At 40.2% G+C, this 9,350-nt stretch overlaps 1 protein-coding gene across 4 annotated transcripts in view; it reads left to right on the top strand.

Annotated features, from left to right (window-relative positions):
* Positions 1-2,818: 2,818 nt before the first annotated feature.
* The window catches only part of Axs (Abnormal X segregation), an 88,224-nt gene continuing 81,692 nt past the window's right edge, over positions 2,819-9,350 (top strand). For 2 of the 4 annotated variants that reach the window (XM_071682190.1, XM_071682188.1), the window contains exon 1: positions 2,819-2,933. The gene's annotated coding sequence lies outside the window, so the exon portion shown is untranslated. Of the gene's footprint in view, positions 3,099-9,350 lie in introns of all 4 variants that reach the window. The other 2 variants (XM_071682191.1, XM_071682189.1) reach the window with 2 other exon arrangements.

Below are 9,350 nucleotides of genomic sequence, written 5' to 3'. Positions count from 1 at the left end.
GTAAACACTCATCCCAAATCATGACTTAAAAATCCATATATCACTCATCAATATTTTCCAATTCAGAGGTACAATTCTTTTCATAAAAATACACTAAATACATATGTACATTCAAATTATCAGTATTTATGAAGAGACTTGATGACATTGAAACTTTGTTTGATTGCGCGAGTCTAAGTCAGTCTCCAGTGAATCGGACGATATGTGGCAGCAGCTGAGGGTTTCGGAACCGATGAGTTCCAGACGTGAACCTTGATAAATCGTCAATGTCGGTGTCATTTACGTCCAGGTCTACTATTTTAATGATGAGTCTGTCATTAACAAGTGTCATGAGTTCTTTTAAGCCAGACTATTCTGTACCAACAGGAATGTGAATTACAGTGCGTCATATATATTGACATTGGCACTTTGAAAATGTTTCAACAACAAAGACGAATCAGCAATCAGCATTTTGAAGCGCATTAGTTAATGGTTAATTCAGTTGATAAATAATGTATAAACAGTATCATTGGAACTTGTCGTGGTACAAACGGAGGACTTTTAAACTCGTGGACAACTCACAAACTTTGAAACTTTCCACATTAACTGATTTAACTTTCGCCTTTGAAATTTTCTGCGAAAATTATTCATCTTTACTTGCAGTAGACCCGTATGTTATGTTTGTATAAGAGTGGAAAATGAATTGAATAAGCTAAAATTGTGAACGTTAGCAGTAAATAAAGGTTTAAAGAGTTGAATGATAGTAAAGTTCTGAGAGATGGGACACAAACACACACAAACACGCACACACTGTCTGTACTGTGACAGGTTCTGGGGACGTTATTCTAAGGTGTCGTGTCTGTACAGCGATGCCAGACGCTCCTCGCTGTGAGCATACCAAAGAATCCGATGCCTGCTAGAGCTCTATATAGGGTGTCGTCGTCGACGTCATAACAGAAACGCATTTGTTATTATGGAGTATAACCAGACAATCGCGGATAGAAAAAAACAAAGACTACAAGAGCCTTCATGGAAATATAAAAACGACATATTAGCGAAAATATAAATCAATGGGAAGTATAGGTCCATATTCCCGTAAATAGGATGGCATTGACTTGCTTTTTGCACCAACACCCTTCAACTACGAACTATAAAAATTACAAACGTATGGAAGCATACAAGTATTATGCCTGTGACTGGGTGAGAGAAGTAAAAGTTTTGATGAGCTCTGGTATCCATTTTGCTTTCGTTTCTTGTATAATTCATGTTTCTCTATCCTCGTGTTCAACTTCATTTCGAATTCGAAATGAAGCTCTTTCCCGTTTCTTGGTCATAACGATTTGTGCACCCAAAAACAGCATAAAAGTTTAGTATGTGGCTTTAGTTTCTGTCATGCACACGCTTAGTGTGTCCTCCATAATGACAGATGGAGAATGCGTGACGTCACAAACACCCTATAGTTGAACCTGAGTCACATCTATTTAGGCGATAGATAGTATAGATCTACAACCGTACCGTACAACACCAGAATCAGATGTAATGTACAGTACACATGCTAAATCATAGTGTTGAGGATATAGGAGAAATTTCCTATAATTGTGCATGCAAATATTGCCATCACTGGTTTTAAGACAACAAGAATCATTAGCACTCTGGACATTACAATTGCGCCAATAAAACGATTTATTTCATATTTTTCTAGAAAATATATGGCTAAATTAGGTTACGTTTGGTTTAGTTAGATCTGTACCCCAACTGAAACACTACACTACCCTAGCCAAGAAAAACGTTTGGAGGAAAGGGAGAGTTTGAATGTACAGATGATGATTCTGTATCTTGTTTCAACTTAGGAACAAGACTTGTGACGTGCTATAAATACCTGAGACAGTTTCAGCGACCACACTTAAACCTTCCATTCTTGGTGTAGGATTCGTTATATAAAACACAGCTAACCACGTCACATTATCGCACGTGTGATGCCATACTTGTGGAAATAGCAGTCTATTTGACCAGTGCCAACTTTTTGTTATACAATTCTTGAATACTTTCACACTATGGGTGATTCCGATTCTCTCTGAGTTTTACCATTTCATTTTTCTACTTATGTCGTGACATTAAACACACGTGAAAAATAAAAATCTTACGTCGGATCTTTACTTGTATGCACGTATGATTCGAATTTAATTTGTAACAATAGCAATGGTAGTAATCGAGTGGAATAGGAAATGAAGTACAAAAAAACACATGATCTGTTCATGGCAGCAGATAATCTTATTGAATTTTCGGTTCCGTGATCTGATTAAAAGTTTTCCATGACATCCCTGTTATCCAGACCCAACAGCCACAGTCAGACCTAACGGGACACTGTCAGGAAACTGACTTACGATGGAAACTGACAGGTAAATTAGAATGCATCAGTCCATATCTCTTGAGTGTCAAGTCGTGTTAGTCTATCCATTCCTTTTAGGTAATCTTCCAGTATCTGATGACGGAGATTAGGTAGCAAAAGCTGAGGCTAATATACTTCCTGCACCAGGATCATACCGAGTTTGGTTTAAGTTATAGGCATCATGTTCCGCTTGCCCAAAAACCCTGTGTTTACCCTTTGAACGTATTCACTTTAATTTGATATTACATACTTTAATGTTAAATAAATTCCTGATAGTTTTAATATGTAGTTTACGGTAAAATAGTACTTATTTGAGCACAAAATACATTTCTCACGAATAGGTTGGAACGTAAGGATAATTTGATTAGGTAGCCCATAAAAAGTAACATTTTCTGTAATGGTAGGAGAAATGAAGAAAACGTATGGCACCTGTTTGGATGTTGGTAACAGGTTTCTCCTAAAGGCAAAGGTAGTTCTATTTCAGGCTCCCGGTCGGAGGTTTGCCGGCGATCACCTTGGATCTCTCACAGTGAGGGGAGCTGGAGAGAGGGCAAGTTCATATTGTGTAAGTGGCCGCTGTGAAACGGTTGAGAGGTTGAAAGCTCGGACAGTGGCTCCTGTGAGACGTGGGCGTTCACATGGTGTCTCGCAAGTGGTTCTGATGGAATATTGGTTTGTTTTATAAAGAATATCCTTAACCATCTACGGACGTGAAGGTCACCTGGTCACGGTAGGGAACAACCTGCATAAAACAGTAGATGATAATGTTGCTGTGAGATATCAAATCTATTTATATGTTTTTGGACGTGGGGTCAGCAAAACGAGTGAATTGGTCATATATCAATTTGTGGATTATTTTTTTCCCCTTGTGGACTTTTCCTCAGCAACTTCTCATAGCTGACACATTCTTTTCGTACTTACAATTGCGGAGATTCTCGAGTACTTTGCTAACCTCTTTGGATTTTTTCATGTTGCTTAGTAATTAGAGTAGTTCACAATAACGACCCTTTTGCATTCTTTTGTAATTAGCATTCAAAGTTTTGAGTGAGGACGCCATGGATACGAATATCCTTTATAATTCATTTTAATATTTCTTGACAATTACTTAAGGTGAATTTTTTTTCCCTTCCATAAGGAATAACGTTATTAGTCTTATGTTGTTTGAGAAAATGGTTAACTGCAACAACTCTATTTTGTGTTCTTTACATTTTGAAGTTAACGATGTTGCGTAGTATAAAATGTCAGACTTCAATGATACTAAGAAGTTCAGAAATTAGCTGTATCTTTTTTCCCACTTTTCTACAATGCCTTTACATGCGGGCAGTTTCTTTTCACCATTATTAAATGCTTTTAGACATTACCGGTTTATATCCTGTACACTGCCGTTAAAATGAAGATGATTCAGAGTCCAGTGGAAGCTATGCAGTCGTTTTGTCATCCTACAGATTAGAAATTACGACTTTATAGTTGTTTGAGTCATAGCAGTTTATGAGAAGTGCTATGACGTTATAAAAGATTGAGTTACCTCCTGTAAACACCAAGCAATCAACATTTTAAGTATGATAAAGGTGAGGAAGTAGGATAGGCTCCAGGACCGGTGCCAAGCCTGCGAATTTCTTTGCATTCCATATTTAAACTTAAGAGCCACCCTCACCTCAGCACCACTGGCTTGGGCGACTTGGGTTTGGCGCAGGCTAGGCTATGATGCAGAAATTCTAGAAATCTTAAAAATGTATTATATGTATATATTAGATAAGTGCTATAAATAAAGTAACCGTACCTGAATGTAAAACGGGTTAAAATATTGGTAATCTGGATTTGATACGAATTAAAGCATTCGGATTTGTAGCTGTTTATGTCTAATGTCATTTTCGATTTTATGATTGGCAGAAATCAGATGTTAACAGCATTTACCATACAAGGTTCTTCGGTTCATGTGTTGGGCTCCCAGAGGTGTAGCCAGGCAAGAAATGTACCATGGCAGCTAATCTTAACCCCCTCCCCCTAGTGAACTGAAGCGCCCTCATTCTTTACGTGGTATATCAGAAATTACTGTGGTTACTTGACGACGCACGGCAGTTATTGTAATAATTTATTGCCTCCATCTCTGTCTTGTTTCTGTCTTTATAGTGTCTATGTCTTAATCTCGTTTCCAATCCTTTATCTGAGATACGAGGGTTTTGAAAGGACCTCCACTCGCAGTCTTTCATTTCCATTTAACAGGGGAGAGGAACAAGGCTTGATCAACTCCGCGAGCCTTCCAGCAGAGTATAAATTAGAACTTTAAAGACGAGAGCAGAATTTACAGCAGCACTAGGCTTATTTTCCTTAAAATGTGACATACATTAGCCGTCCCGACGCTTTAATTGTTTATTTTTATACTTTATATACAGAGGGAAGGAGTCATGTCGTGGGTCATGCCTAAGATTAGAAGGATTACACAGTCACATGGCCGAACCTATTCCTAGCCTCACTAGCCATAAGTAATGTGTTCTGTATATAATTCCTTACATTTATTATATGTAAAGCAGGTAGTAATCATGGTATAAGATTAATGAGTAGCTCTGCATCACTTTTCACGGTGTTATTTAAAAGTAATTCAGCGGTGCCCATAAACATTTGTCTTTGATTACTTTATTTTCATCATTCGTTTGATAATTTTAGCAGCATCCTCGAGAACCAAAAATGTAACTCGATCTGTGTTTTATGTAATAATGAGTGTTCATGTGAATATGTTTAGATATAAGCAACTTGTACATAGCCCTGATATCAAACTTAGATTCCCCAAGGTATAAGACGCAGACATAAGAATACCCAAATAGGCGTTAATCGCCTCCAAGATCGACCGGGTCGTGTTTTACGTAATCTGTGAGAACAGTGTATAACGTTACCATATGGACGCTTGTGCTTAATTCATCCATTTATCAATTATGGATGAACAGGTGGTATAGTAGAATTAACTCCAGGCATCCTTCTTTGGCCAGTGCAAACCGGAATAAATAAGTTACGATGAAACCTTTAAAAAAAAAAAAAAAGGTACAGGAACAGCAATAAGAAATCAGATCCATGAATAAAAGAATGTAAACCTAACTGCTTTTTTTGCCCTAGTGATATTGTTTTAGGAAAGACGGACAACGTGCTCATTTGCACACATCCACTGTCATGGACATTGGACTCAAACCAGCGCCAACCAGCCACTGCCAAGCCTCACAGACTCTTTCATGGCTTAACCTGACCGCTTCATATAACCCGGTTCAACCTCCTGACAGCACGTTGCCTCCTACATAGCACAATATTAAATTTCGTTGTTCTAATCAACTATGTGCAAAATAAAAACGCTTATTTGAGGGATGAATGAATGAAATGATCTTGGCTTGAAAATACATTCCATGCCTCTGTTCTCAGTGGCTGTTGCTGAGTCTGTGAATGCTGCTGCATCCACCTACTTAAGGTCTGGACAAATGGACTCTTTTCTGGATGATAGAGAGCGAGTCTGTAGAGAAGTCGATCTGGTTCAGCCACTTGCAAAAATGGACAGTGATCTTCACCTGAAACCTGACCACTGTTTCCTGTATACCCGGATAGGCAAACTAATGTAGAACTCATGTGGCGGCCGAGGCACTCCAGGGAAGAATATAAAGATGTTTGCTTGAAAGGACTGATTTGAGACCCCTTACCAGGGCTTTTACCATGTAAACCCTGACAGTGGTAAAAACGCTGAGCCCATTATGTCTCCTTCCTCATACATCAGGCAAACTGCCAGGTTGTAGGATGTATGTACCACAAACATCTGAGCCACGACCACTATCACTCGACTCTTTACACCCGCTAGTAACAGCTCTTGCCGCTTCCTCGCACCTAGAAATGCAACTTGGTGCATAAGTGAAGTCTGTGTAAGCAAGTATACATGTGAAGGAAGGGACAGATGCGATGGTGCAGATGAGAACATGTGGGGAAAACAACAAAATATAGAGAGAATAATCTTGAGTTTCAGTACGGTGGAAGACAGAAGGTCTGCCTCGTGACTATTTATATATGACATTATTTACATGGGCTGGATCATGAGCTCCAACGCCCATCAACTCACGTAACTTACAAGTCTCTCAAAGTTCAATGTGCTTTAGATACAGTCTTTCAGTGTACTACAGTGCCTCTTACTCATTCACTATGCATTGCAAGATGAAAATATAACGCTGGTATCATGACTACATCAGCAAGTCACACTGTATCAGTCCTTATCTTTCAGTACTCGTCTTGGCCGTCTCTAGGGCCATCCGTTTTACATTCAAAATAAATAACAAAAATGATATTCCAGCAATGACTGTCACAAACGTATGGTACGGTCAGACATTCCAGTGTGCTTCACATAGCGATTTACTGGATCGCATCTAATATCCTTTTTGTTGTGATTTTTCAGTGTTGTCACTATCTTTTCAAACAGAATGTTTTTCTGTGTCTTGAAGTGTTAAGCTAGTTGTATAACACATTGGAGTGCAGGAAATTGAGAAAAAAAAAAAAATACTACACGTGTGCTTGAGAAAACATTGGCGCAACGAGGTGGAAAATCCCAAACATTTAACTTTGATGTCAGTAATTACAAGAAATCGGTTTCAGGCTTTGAATAATGTTGAGGACAACGATGTAAGTTCTTACCACGAATGAGGCGAAGTGCTTTTTCTTCAACAGGATCGTTCACGGATGGAACGATTAGGTATTTTAGAGTTGTTGAAAGCAGTACTATAGATATGCTTATGATGACATATACTTTTCTTCAAGTCCACGACATACACATTATTTGCGTCTCCTTACACATTAATCTGAGTTTCTTCCACTTACAAAATTAGTTTCGAAATGACAATCTGTTACTTCTTGTCTTCCTTCGTATTCCTTTGTATAACCCTGAATTATCTCGACTATAAACAGATATTTACCAACTCTCATGGCTTACAGTTCGTTTGTTGAAGGAACTGTTTCCAAGAAAATATTTTTTCCTCGTAAGGAATGAACTGTGTACCAGGTACAACCACCATGTGCACACAGTTGTCTTCACTCCCTTAATATATCTTTTACCTGACATGATTTTGGCAACTCTTCGCGGGATTTTGCTGTATTATTTGTTAGGTTGAAAGAGAAATACTTATTTGATGAGCCTTCGTTTCAGTGGACCAGTTCACATGACTCATTCCTTGACTGGCTGACTCCGGGTAAAATTAGAGACCGCAGCCGTTGGTGTTTACGTTAGCATGCAAGCAGCAGCCAGCCAGCTAGCAGCAGCAGCAGCAGCAAGCAAGCAGCCTAGCGGTGAACAGCAACTTAGCCAATCAGTAGCAGCATAGCCAGTTAACAACAACATCCTAGCGAGCCAACCAGCCATCAACCTAGCCAGCCACTAGCGGCTTCAGCCAGCCAGTAGCAGCCAAGCAGCAACGATGAATAGCCAAGCAGAAGCTTATCCAACGAATTGCGAACTAGAAGCGCCTTAACAAACCACCAGCCGCACTGCAAGCCGCAGCAACCTAACGAGCTAACTACCAGCAACCTAATCAGCCAGCAAAGAACAGCCTAGCAAGGTAACTAGGAACACCCTAACCAGCCATCCAGCTGCATCTAGTTAGCCATTCAGCAGCAACCCAGCCAAGCAGCCGGCTGCAGCTTAGCCAGTCAGCAGCACCGACTTAACCAGCTTAGCCAGCCGACCAACCAATAGCTTAGCAACCCAGCAGCAGCTCAGTCAGGCAACAGCATCAAATTACCCAGCCAACCAACAGCAGCAGCTTCGCCTGGATCCAGTGCATTACACGACCCAAGTCCCGGATGCTTATTCTCATCTGACGCAACGTACCAACGGTATGAACCATCTGACGCAACGTACCAACGGTATGAACCATCTGACGCAACGTACCAACGGTATGAACCATCTGACGCAACGTACCAACGGTATGAACCATCTGACGCAAAGTATCAACGGTATGAACCATCTGACGCAAAGTATCAACGGTATGAACCATCTGACGTACAGTAACAACGGTATGAACCATCTGACGTACAGTATCAACGGTATGAACCATCTGACGTACAGTATCAACGGTATGAACCATCTGACGTACAGTAACAACGGTATGAACCATCTGACGTACAGTATCAACGGTATAACCATCTGACGTACAGTAACAACGGTATCAACCATATGACGCAAAGTATCAACCATTTGACCAACAGTATCATCTCCCCGTTAGACGTCACTCAGGTTCTGGGCTCAGCCACATGTCGCGGGCTAAAGAAAATCCCAGCAAATGGTAACACTCCTTTTTTTTTCGACCTCTTACCTGCATTTGTTGCGGATAATCTCCGTCGATGTTTAGGTGTCTTTTCTTCGCTTTACATATTCGTTTATTGATGTGACACAAAAACCACAATTTGTCATGAATATAAGACTTGCTAAAGACCACGTTCGTGTAGAAGATTCAGAGCTTCGTTTGAAGCAGACAAAAATGTTTTCTTCATGTCCGCGGAGTTTTCTAAGCCTTTCGTAAAACCATGAGACCATTCCCATTTCTGCAGGGGCAGTGCATTGTTGTGCACTATTATTAACTTCTGTCTCTTGAGGCCAAATGAGTTTTGTTCGTCAAGCTTCTTGGTAAAACATTAGGGGCGGTGTTAAGGCAATGTCGAAACGTGTGGGAGCGTTAGAGAGTGTCGAAGCAAAGCTTCGAAACTCAGTATCTGCTGTTCGAACACATGAAACGCAAACCTTTGGCATATGTCATATCGACCTGTGAGGCACATACTGTCGACCATATGGCAAGTGTCGACTTCTATAGCATACTGTGGCACAGTGTGTATCGACCTCTAACGTACATTTTCGACTTAGTACCGAGTCGTGTGTCAACCTGTACTGAATAGCGTCGACCTCTTAGGCCCACTGTGTGCCGATCTGTAAAACACCCACTGTACATATCTACAAGGAAGCTATAATCTTTTT

Source organism: Panulirus ornatus, chromosome 34 (genome assembly GCF_036320965.1).
Source record: "Panulirus ornatus isolate Po-2019 chromosome 34, ASM3632096v1, whole genome shotgun sequence".
Lineage (NCBI taxonomy): Eukaryota > Metazoa > Arthropoda > Malacostraca > Decapoda > Palinuridae > Panulirus > Panulirus ornatus.
This window is presented reverse-complemented; position numbering and strand designations above follow the sequence as displayed.